The 12650-nt window shown below is 44.1% G+C and overlaps 1 pseudogene; it reads left to right on the top strand.

Annotated features, from left to right (window-relative positions):
* The first annotated feature begins 3461 nt into the window (after nt 1-3461).
* LOC136789479 (syncytin-2-like) overlaps nt 3462-12650 on the top strand; it is a 120911-nt pseudogene continuing 111722 nt past the window's right edge.

Genomic DNA, 12650 nt, shown 5'->3' with positions numbered 1-12650 from the left:
TAAGTAAAGGCACTAAGAAACTAGACCCCGAACAAGTAAATGGGATTTTGTCACTACAAGCGCCAAAAAGCAAAAGACAAGTTAGGCAGCTGCTGGGATTGTTAGGATATTGTCGGCAATGGATTGAAAATTATAGTAGTAAGGTGAAGTTTTTGTATCAGAAACTGGTTGGGGAAGGATTAATGAAATGGAGCCAAAGCGATGAGCAAAGCCTGATAGACTTAAAAATGGATTTAGTGAACGCTCCCGTGTTAAATTTACCCGATGTGAAGAGACCCTTTTATCTATTTATTAACACAGAGGAGGGGACAGCATTCGGGGTCTTAACTCAAGACTGGGCGGGAAAAAAGAAACCCGTGGGATATCTTTCTAAACTTTTAGACCCTGTGAGTAGGGGATGGCCCACCTGTCTCCAGGCAGTGGTTGCGGCTGCGCTCTTGGTGGAAGAAGCACATAAAATCACCTTTGGGGGCGAATTAAGAGTATTGTCACCTCACAATATAAGGGGGATCCTGCAGCAAAAGGCTGACAAATGGATAACTGATGCACGGCTCCTGAAATATGAAGGCATCTTAATCTCCTCACCTAAATTGGAGCTTGAAACGACAGCTCTACAAAACCCGGCGCAATTCTTATATGGGGAACCAAAAGGAGACATATCCCACGACTGCTTGCGTAATATAGAAGAACAGACAAAAATTAGGCCAGATCTAGAGGAGGAGGAACTGGCCGAAGGGGAGAAGCTGTTTGTGGATGGTTCGTCCAGGGTGGTCGAGGGAAAAAGGAAGTCAGGATATGCAATTATCAATGGAGAAAACTTCTTTGTAATAGAGTCAGGACCTCTGAGTCCCAGTTGGTCGGCCCAAGCATGCGAACTATATGCAGTATTAAGGGCCCTACAAATGTTAAAAGGTAAAATTGGAACCATATATACTGATTCCAAGTATGCTTTTGGGGTAGTGCATACTTTTGGAAAAATTTGGGAAGAAAGGGGCCTAATAAACTCTCAAGGTAAGGGATTGATTCATCAGGAATTGATCACTGAAATTTTGCAGGCTTTGAGAGGGCCAATAGGAATAGCAGTAGTACATTTGAGAGGACATCAAAAGGGATTGAATCCACTAGTTAGGGGAAACAACCTAGCTGATCAGGAAGCTAAAAGGGCAGCGCTGATGATGATATATACCAAGGAGAATCAGAAAGATTGCCCATCTTGTGGGAAGGATTTAACCGAGTTCCCCTGTTATGATTGTTGGAAGGATTATGGAACAGAGGCAGTGCACTGTAGATGTAACAACCCTCGATATAGCTACTGCCATCTCCATGGGGAACAACATTTCATCCTCAGCTTCACTGTGCAAGAGAAAGACAAATTAACTCAAATGGGTGTGAAGGAAATAACTGAAGGTAAATGGGAACTCCCTGATGGCCGAGAGGTTCTCCCGAAATCTTTGGCCCTGAGGGTTATGCAGAACTTCCACGAAAAAACTCACTGGGGAACTCAAGCGCTGGTGGACCAATTTGCTACGAAGTATATGTGTATTGGTATATACAATATCGCTAAGAGAATAGTTAATGAATGTATGATCTGCCAAAGAGTAAATAAGCAACAACTAAGAGAGAGGCCTTTAGGGGGAAGAGAATTAGCCCATAGACCATTTGCTAGAATTCAAATAGATTTCACAGAGCTGCCAAAGGTGGGACGATATAAATACTTACTGGTAATGGTTGACCACCTAACTCATTTCGTGGAAGCCTTTCCAGTAGCCCGAGCTACAGCTCAGACGGTGGTAAAGATACTGTTGGAGAACATAATCCCTCGATATGGATCGATCGAGGTAATAGACTCCGACAGGGGGCCGCATTTTGTCTCAAAATTAGCCAGAAACACTCTCTCCTCTCTGGGGACCAAATGGGAATATCACACCCCGTGGCATCCACAAAGTTCGGGAAAGGTAGAGAGGATGAATGGGGAAATAAAAAAACAATTAACCAAGTTGATGATAGAAACAAAAACCTCATGGGTAAAATGCCTTCCATTGGCTTTACTAAACCTAAGAACCCAGCCCCGAGCAGATGTAGGAATCTCCCCTTTTGAGATGTTATACGGGATGCCATATGATTTAGAGCTCCCAACCGATCACCCTCAGCTGGAAGAGTCCCAAATACAATCATATGTAGTACCACTTATGATTAGGAGGAGGCAGCTGCGTGAAAAAGGATTAGTGGTACAACGCCCCCCTCTAGAGATGGCCATACACAGGATCAAACCAGGAGACCAGGTTCTGATAAAATCCTGGAAAGAGGCCTCCTTAACTCCTCGTTGGGAAGGACCCTACCTTGTTCTACTTACCACAGACACAGCTATCCGGACAGCAGAGAAAGGATGGACTCACGCCAGCCGAGTTAAAGGACCAATACCAGAGGAGCGGTGGAGAGTGACCAGCCGACCTGGAGATTTGAAGCTGATCCTGCAAAAAGGGACTGATGGGCGAATTCGCGATCGTATGACTCATAACCCTCTCTAAGGAATAAACAGGTTCATTGTAAATGGGAACTGGGAAGTAGGGGAGGGGAAATTCCTTAATGTGCCAAACCCCATACATCAGTAGGGTAACGTGCCTAAGGAGGAGTGAGTAACTGGGACTGGGAGTGGCTGGAACAGGAAAGACGGTACCTAGGCCCCTGAAGATTACTCTTGCTGCCGTGAAGAAAGTAAACCCCGCTGCTTGAGGCAACCAAGTAGGCGGGCGAGGCAGAGGGGTACAATGGTGGGGCGGATTATGTGGTACCCACCTCTATTTTGGATAATGGGATCTGGCCGAATGAACTGCCCTGGTACCCACCGTGACTCGAAACAACCTCCCCAGAATTATAAATGGACGTTGCCCTTCTGGTGTATGTTGGTGCTACCTCTCTTACTGAATATCCCCTGTCCAGCCGGAGCTGACGGGGGATATTTGCACCAGCCCTTTAGGTGGAGTTTAATTAGGTGGGAGGACCAAACTATCATTAAACAAGTAACTACGGCGGGTGCACCCAGTTTTCTCACATCCCTTTGTCAACTGGCACCCATAAGTCCATGTCTGAACCAAATAGGTTTCTACTTCTGCCCTAGCTCGAACCCAGGAAGGGGATACTGCAATTATCCCAACTCCTACTATTGTGCTTATTGGGGTTGTGAAACAATTGCTTCAGATTGGAGTCCTGGAGCAGGGAGGGATAAGTTCCTAACTGTAGGATATGGACCCTATGGATGTAGGCCTCCGAGCCGAGACTGGAGCGGAGGGATCCGAATGCCCTATGGAGATTGTGAACAACTGTATGTTAATATAACGAATCCAACTGACCCAGCCTGGTTTACAGGGAAAACGTGGGGTGTGAGATATTGGGAACCTGGAGCCGATAGAGGAGGTTTAATATTTATAAAAAAGGAGGTTGTACCACCGGAACCTGAATCGATGGGACCCAACCCGGTATTGAACCCAAGTTTGGATAGAGAGGGTATCAAGAATAATACCAGGAATGTCACTGTTAATAATGACCCTACTGTCCAGAGTTTCGAGAACGACAACGGGAAAAATTCCCTGTGGAAATTAATGCAGGTAAGCTACCAGCTGTTAAACGCCACCAGCCCTAATCTGACTGAGCGGTGCTGGCTCTGTTATGGGGTAAGGCCGCCCTTTTATGAAGCTGTAGGGGTCAATGAGAAGGCCCGGCGGATAAATGGATCTAATCCCTTGCAATGTATGTGGGGGAAGAGGGTCAGGGCATAACGATGACCCAAGTAACTGGGAAGGGGAGATGCGTGGGACAAGTCCCGCCCGATAAAATGCACTTGTGTGCAAATCAAACTAATGTCGGAAGTATAAAAAAACCAGCGAAATGGTTATTACCTGCAGAGAATGCGAGGTGGGTATGTTCAAAGACGGGAGTTACCCCTTGTCTATCCCTGGACTTGTTCGATGAGTCTGTAGAATTCTGTGTTCAAGTAATAATTATTCCAAAGATACTCTACCACCCAGAGAGTTTTATGTATGACAATCAGATCAATCAAGAACACCATTTGACAAAACGGGAACCAATTTCCACATTGACCGTGGCTACCCTAATAATTTGGGGGGGTGCAGGGGTAGGCACAGGGGTTGCCTCATTAATCAAACAAGGAAAAGAGATCACCTCTCTGAGAGCGGCTGTGGATGAAGATTTAGCCAGAATTGAAAAATCTATCAGTGCTTTAGAAAAATCTGTAAGATCGTTATCCGAAGTAGTATTACAGAATCGCAGAGGACTAGATTTATTGTATTTACAACAAGGAGGGTTGTGCGCCGCACTCAAGGAGGAATGTTGTGTATATGCTGACCATACTGGAATTGTGAGGGATACCATGACCAAACTTCGAGAAGGATTGGAAAAGAGAAAAAGAGAGCGGGAGGCCCAACAAAGCTGGTACGAGTCCTGGTATAATCACTCGCCGTGGCTCACCACTCTGTTGTCAACAATAGCTGGCCCGCTGATTTTATTAACCCTAGGACTAACGTTTGGTCCTTGTATCCTTAACAAAGTCATAGCTATTGTTAAAGGGAGACTGGAGGCTGCTCACCTGATGCTTATGAGGACAAAGTACGAATCGATAAATGATAGACCCCTACTAGAGGAAACATTAATCCTGAGTCAATTAGAACTAAATAGATTTAATGAACAAAATGATACAGAGAAAAAGGGGGGATTGTAATGGGTAAAGCCTTGTTTGTTCATTAAATATTGCTGATGGGAAGGTTTTCAACGATTAACTGCTTATACCCCCAATATCCTGTTGAAGGAAAAAAACAAGTATAGGAATTTCCTGTTAAGTTAACAATTGCAGTAGAAACCAGCTCCAAAAAAAAAAAGAGGAAGGGGCACAATGGCATTCCCCCCCCCTTGCGTGGGAACACACATATCAGCAGCAAAGTCACGACCCCAACGCAGAGGAAGACGACGATCTTCATCCTCACAACCACCAGAGGACTGACGAAGACCCCCTAGCAACAGGCCTTGCAGTGTAAGAAGACACCAGGATGTGCCACTAAAAACCCGGAACCACAAGACTATAAATCGAGACTCTGGTGGGCTTAGGGGGTGCGCCGTTGGCGGAGCAGGAGACTCCCCGGCCGCCCAGCGCTGATTTATTTATCGCTGCTTGCTGAATTGCTCAAATAAATTAAAATTCGGTCTACCTTACCCACGATGTGTCGGGAATGATTTTTACCAAACTAATTTATAACACGGGGGAGGGGGGCTGACTGATTATTAAAGCGGTAGAACGGAGAGTCACTTTGGTGGTTCGGGCTTGAGCCCTGGGAATTTGGTAAGAAGGGGGAGAGCGAATTTATTTAGGCCTCAATACCTTTTAAACCCCCATATTGACGGATACACAGAAGTGATTCCTCGTTTTGTGTGGGCTTACTAACAAAGTGCATGAGAAAAATTAGCATTCGGCTTGAAATTCGGTCCTGTTGAAATGTAAATTTTGTGGAAAAGGTGGTATTGTTTGTCTACAAGACAGAAGGCTGAGTGCTTCAGGTGTTTTCCCGAAGTCCTGTGGATTTATGATTGGAACGGGGCTCATTAATAATCTGAAATAGTAAAGTTTGTATGTGGAAAGAAGAGTTTAATCCCAGAGAATTGGGACATTTGGGAAGAAAATTAGGAAAAGATAGTAAAAACCTGCAATAAAAAGGTTTGCGTGGAAATTGAAACAAGGGACAGTAACTAATAAGGAATAGTAATAAATAAATAAATAAAAGGGAATGGGAAATCAAGGAAATGGGTAATATCCAAAACAAAGACGTTTTAAATAAAGCCTCCTTGGGTGCATATTGGCACATTGGAAGGATATTGTTAGAAATGAGGGCACAGAAAGCAAGAGGACTTTCACTAAGTATTGCAATGAATGGTGGCCACTATATAAGCTAAATGGCCACTTTATGGATCAATCGACTATAACAGTGTCTTGCTATTAATGTTTTTGAGGAGAGAAGGAAAACAGGATGAAATGTTGTATACTGATATGTTGTTTCAGCATCTTGGAGGGAAAAGGTATGGAATTAAGTTGGCCCCTGACTGAGCCTTTGGTGCTGGCATTAGAAAAGTACAGGCTGGAGAAAGATAAAGGAAGTGTTAAAAGGATTGTTGAAGGTGTTAAAGGTTGTGTGGCATGTAGTATTTAACAGAGCTGAAGTTGAATGAGCAGAGAAAGAGGATGTAGGAATGTTAATAGTTCTGCCTCAACCCGAAGGCTGAGATCTCTAAATCACGGGTGTGAGCCCTCTGGGGCAGAGGGACCATGATGTTGTCATGGAAACAGAAAAGCAGCTAACTCTTAAAACAACCTGAGTTCCTGTGTGAGCTCAGATTGCCAATGGGACCGCTCAGGGAACTGTCAACGACTGCATTCCCCTGACCGACCCCCTCACTGAGACCCTAATCACCCCAGAAATTATGTAAATACCAAAATCTGGTTAAATTGGCTATTGGGAATTGAGAATCCGTTCCAACAAGGTCCAAAAGAAACCCCTATGGAATTTTTGAATTTTTGGACCAACTTTGAAATACAATGAAGAGCAAAAAAAAAAAGAAAAAAAACATACAAAAAATTTGGACTTGGCTTCAGAAAACAAACAGAGGCAATTGGCTAGCCTCTTTCTAGGGCAATCGGCCCTTGATATCAGAAAGAAATTGTCTTAGGCTGCAGGATAAACTTACAACAGTCAGGAATGATGGGGACCTGGGGCATCTAGCCTAGCAGGTCCACTGGTTGAAATAAAGCTAGGAAACGAAGAAAGAGGTTTGAATTTTTTGTTGGTTAAGGGAGCTTCTTTCTCTGTGTTAATTAGTCAGTAAATGTAATAGGAGCAGCTGGCCAACAGGAAAAGGCATTTTTTGCAATGCTTGAAATTTAAATTGGGAAAAATGATTGGAATTACAAAATGAAAAAAACAGTCAAGTTTGGTTCATGGTACTAGATTTAAAGGATGCCTTTTTCTGCCTGCCTGTGGCAACTGAAAGCCAGAAGAAACTCTTTGCCTTTGAATGGGAAAATCCTAATAGGGGACGGAAAACTCAGCTTACTTGGACAGTGTTACCACAGGGGTTCAAGAATAACCCCACCATATTTGGGAAACAACTAGCCTGTGATCTTGAAGCTTGAAAGTCCCCTTTGGGAAAAGGGGACACTGTTGCAATACGAAGAAGAAAAGGAATGTGTATAATGGACTATTAGTTTACTAAATTTTTTTTCGGCACTAATACTGTGAACCCAGCCTCTTTCCTTAGTAACAGAGTTTCCAGATTACCCATTCATGATTGCATCAAGACCATGGACACGGTATACTCCAGCTGACCGGACCTAAAGGATACACCCCTAGAAGATGCGGAGGACTGGCATATAGATGGCAGCAGCTTCGTCCGCCAGGGACTTTGCCTCACAGGATATGCGGTAACAAACATCAGCCCAAAAGGTGGATATCATTGCCTTGATAAGAGCTTTTGAGCTGGCAAACATTTGGACAGATTTGAAATATGCCTTTGGTGTGGTGCACGCACACAGGGCAATTTGGAAGGAGAGAGGACTTTTATCTTCCTCAGTTAAACATGCAGAAGAGATACTGAAATTACTCCAAGCAGTATACCTGCCTACTAAAGTTGACATTAAAGGACATCAACTAGGGGATACTGATATTGAAAAGGGAAATAGATTGGCTGACGCAGGAGCTAAAGGGGTGGCAGAACGGGCATCTGAGAGTCAAATTCTGGCACTAGTACCAGGAACAGAAAACCAGGCATTAACAAAAGTTTTAGAAAATGAAGTAGAATATTCTAAGATGTAAACGGAAAATGTTACCTGCAGGTTTAATGTAAATAAATGATGGGAGAACTGTGATACCATATTAAATTGAATGGTAATTGGAGAACATAATAAAACATGCTGGGGAGCTGAAGTAGTATAAGAGTTTTTAAATAGAAAATTGATAGGGCCTAATTTGTATACCATTGTTAGGCAGGTATAAAAGTAATCAAGCTCCAAACAGTGGCAAATTTTTTTTTTTTTTTTGAACTCCCAAGAAAAGGGAGGTATCAGTATTGACTGTTATTAACTGACACCTTTTCAGGATGGCCAGAAGCATTCCCAACTAGAAAAGCCAAGGCTCGGGAGCTAATTAAGATATAAGAAATAATACCTCGTTTTGGAGTTTCAGCAACTATATCCTCTGAAAGGGGCAAAAGTGGTACAACAAATTACTTCATACCACATATCACCCTCAGTCGAGTGGCCAAGTAGAAAAAATGAACCACTTAATCAAACAACAAATTGTGAAATTGGGACAAGACGCAAATTTGGCCTGGCCTCAGTCTCTTCCTTTAGCCCTTTTGCGTATACGAACTAGACCAAGGGCAAAGGAAGGGTTAAGCCCCTTTGAAATCTTATATGGATGATCATATGTAATACAAAGAGGAATATCCATGCAAGCTGGGGATGAAAATATGACCTCCTATATGGTGGTCTTCAGTAAACAGCTTAATGAAATTGGAAAGCATGTGAGTGGAACTCCGGGTGGAGGGTTAGATGGACCAGTGTACAATATACAACCTGGAGATTACGTGTATGTAAAGTCTCTTGCAGAGAAGACCTTGAAACCACAGTGGGAAGGACCTTTCTAGGTACTCCTTACCTCTTTCACAGCGATCAGAATCAAGGAACAGAATGGCTGGATCCATCACACCAGAGTGAAAAAGGCACCCAAGACCCCATGGAAGGTTACTCAGGTGTGACCTGGAAGGTTACATTCCTCACGGTCTTAACGGTATTATTGGTCACGGAAACCGAACAGTGGGTGCACAATACCTATGTGAAACTCACCCAGGCAGTGAGTGATAGTTTCAACCTTTCTGACTGTTGGGTGTGCACACTGCTGCCTAGAGGCAACCTAGAATTATGAATTGGACATTGACCTTTGCGCACCCAAGAAATGGAACATGTCGATTTGGCAAGGATGATCGTGAACATCTAGGGGAGAGATTTGAACTACACCCACGCAAAAATGTTCACGTATACACCAGATGCTTAAACAATAAAACCCCATGCGTAGGTACAGGTCCACTTAGTTATTTAGCCCAGGAACCTGACAACTGTAGTATGGCAGAATACGTAGGAACTTTTAATTTTAGCAAAATTAGAGACTGTGGTGTAGGTATCACAATATGTGCTGATAAAAAGGATACGAACTCAGGATCTCATGGCCTCAATTCTCTCGTGCAAATTTGCAAGCTACAAAAAGGATTCTATTGGCTATGTGGAAATGGGCGTGCTAGAAAAAGCTTACCCTTAAATTGGAAGGGCCATTGTATTGGGGGCTATCTTAGCCCTCGAAGGGGTATATTCACTGAACCACCTCCGGAAACAGTCCAGACAAATACGTACTGTTTCGAATAACCCCCTCATGATGAGACCCATGGGATTCCATAGTTTTGTAAGGTGGTTGATTTCATCCCTGGAAATAAGTGAACTAGAAAAAGCTATCGTAAATATCTCAGCCACATTAGAAATTATTGAAAACGCCACAGCCGATGCTCTTTCGGCATTACAGGAAGAAATTTCCTCCCTACCTAAAGTAGTGCTTCAGAATAGGATGGAGTCTGTTCTCTGCAAGTCAGTAACTTGGGGCCTAGGCTGTGCTTGTGTTTTAACAGGAGCCGGTCCTAGATGGGTGCCAGCACGATGGGTCCATCCAGCGGCTCCATCATCTGCCTTAACATGATCACAGCACTCTCCTCCACAGTTTGGACTCCAGCTCAAACCAAAAACACCGTATGGGAGGGTCCCGCTGGCATATGCAGCACCCACAGACAAGGACTCCAGAAGTTGGAGGGGCAGGCAGAGCCCCCCTGCAGCTGGGCAGCACTCACTGCCTGCCTCTCCCAGGGATGTGGTTTCAAAGTTTGTTAAAGATAGATTTAGTATGCCTGGTAGTTCTTCTCTGTGTTTTAGTTTGTGTTAATCTTGCTTTCTTAATTTGTGTTAATCGCGCTTTTTTAAGTTAATAAAGATGGGGGAGATGTGGGAGTGTGGACATGGGGGTCGACAAGCCCCATGGTTGGTGATAACATCGGACTCTTAAGGATGAGGCCATCAGGAATGTAAAGAGTTCAGAAGGAACAAAGAAGGGTGATTGAGGAGACGCCTTGCCACCTCAAATGGATTGTTCTCCAGCCGTTAATGCATGAAAGTTGCTGGGTGGTTGCTATTGTCAGGCAAAGTTGTTGACCAATGAATAGTTAGTGGAAAAGGACTGCTACGGTGCAAATAGCATAAGAAGGGAGCCTGTCCTCAGTATGATGATGCAGGAGGATAATGAAGTTATGCCCTCAATATGAAAGATGAATTTAGGCCCTTAGTAAGAGATAATGTAGTTATGTCACCAACGAAGTAGCAGCAGTCACTGATCATCAAAGAACGCTCGTGTCCATGCAGTCATTACACAACAAGGGGAGGTTTAGGCTGGATATTAGGAATAACTTCTTTACCAAAAGGGTTGTTAGGCATTGGAATGGGGGTACCTGTTATAAATTAGTTCTGGTAGAAATCATTCCCAACACATCGTGGGTAAGGTAAATCAAATTTCAATTTATTTGAGCAATTCAGCAAGCAGCGATGAGTAAAACAGCACTGGGCGGCCGGGGAGTCTCCTGCTCTGCCAACGGCACACACCTAAGCTTGCCATAGTCTCGGTTTATAGCCTAGTAGTTCCGGGTTTAGTGGCACAGCCTGGTGTCTTCAATGACTAGGTGGCCTGTTGCTAGAGGGTCTTCGTCAGTCCTCTGGTGGTCGTGGGGATGAAGATTATCGTGGGGTTGAAGATCGTTGTCTTCCTCTGCGTTGGGGTCATGACTTTGCTGCGGTATGTGTGTTCTCACGCGAGGGGGAATGCCATTTTGCCCTTACTTGGAGCTGGTTTCTACTGCAATTTTTAACTTAACAGGAAGTTCCCATACTTGTTTTTTTCCTTCAACAGAATATTGGGGGTATAAGCAACCAACCATTGAAACCTCCCATCAGCAACATTTAATGAACAAACAAGGCTTTACCCACTTTACCCATTACACTGCCCAGTGTTATAAGTGAAGATACAACTCAATCTGAATTTAGTAATATTTATAAAAGGCAAGTAAACAGCACTGGGTGCACGGGGAGTCTACGCTCTACCAACACGCAAACACAACCACCAAACTTCATATAGATATAGAACATCGCTTTTACATATTCATAAGAAACCCGAGTACGCCTATACATATGTACAAACAGAAAAGGTATCAATTAAAACATAAACATAGCAAAGTTTTCTGAATTCTAGCAAGGGTTTAATTAACAATCCTTTAAGTCTATTACTATTCATGTCCCTGACTGGGGGAGCATCGTTGGAGATGGTAATCCTGGTTGAAGTGCTCCCATATCTTCCATGACTTCATTCGTTTTTCTCAGGTCATATAAAAGTCACCATTTTCCATTCCTTTTCTTGATTACAAACACCGGAGAGTTCCAAGGCTAGTCACGGGAACAATATGTCTAGCTTTAAGCTGTTAAGCAACTCAGCCTTCGGGCCCTGCGTATCCTATTCCTCCTGGATCAAAGGGAAACAGATCCAGCTCCTTTTCAGGACCTATAGGGCGTGGATCAAAAGGAACATCCAGGTCACCAGGGGGCATAACAGCAAACGCCTGTGATGGCAGCAGGAGCGGGGGGGGCCGATGGCGTAGCAGGCGGATCAGTAAATGAGCCTGCAGCTCCCTCACTGTCTGGCAAAGCACACGTTTCTGATTGTGGTCCCACATGGCTCTTTAAGGCCTCAGAGACTGCTCGTCAGGTGCCGAGCAATCCCACCAAAAACCTTGTCATTTTTAGTAGCAGAGTCCCACACCTTGACCTCAATTTGGTCCTACGTTTCAGGACCATAAACTGTCTGAATAAGCTGTAAGGTTACCAGGACAGTCTTTGTTTCTAAGGACATATGATTCCCCATAGCATGTGTGATGTATAAGAAATGTTTGTTCATTATTTTTCATGGCTATATTAAGAATGGAACAATAGGAGTTGCTCCAGCGGCAGTAAAAACCTTGAGTCATCCTGCCTGTTGATGGCTCGGATATACGGTTGAGAGAACTTTGTGTAAACAGTACAATTGCCAACCCGATAACCCACTGCCCTATCTTAAGAAAAACTAACATGACCAAATAAGGAGGAGAAACACTGCAAACTAAACAGAGGAAGACTACTGCCTTCATCTGCGCGACCACCAGAGGGACAGAGACGACCCCCTAGCAACAATCGACGCAGCCGCAGTACTAGAAAGGGGCCACGTAACCCCCGAAGAACCTGATGATAAAAGGGGACTGCGAAAGGGGGAGGGTGCGCGCCGTTTGGAGGAGCATGGACTCCCCGGCCGCCCAGCGCTGTTTTGCTTGCTGATCGCTTACTCAATAGAATTTATAATAAGTCATTTAGTTTTTCTGGCTAAAGAGTAATTTATAACAGCATGCAACTGCTTACCTTTGGCCAGTGAGGGGCGGTTGTGTGCACGGGTCCACTTCTCTCAGCTTGAGCTTCCTTCCAG

This window comes from Anser cygnoides, unplaced genomic scaffold (genome assembly GCF_040182565.1).
Source record: "Anser cygnoides isolate HZ-2024a breed goose unplaced genomic scaffold, Taihu_goose_T2T_genome scaffold_50_1, whole genome shotgun sequence".
In the NCBI taxonomy this organism is placed as follows: Eukaryota; Metazoa; Chordata; class Aves; order Anseriformes; family Anatidae; genus Anser; species Anser cygnoides.
This window is presented reverse-complemented; position numbering and strand designations above follow the sequence as displayed.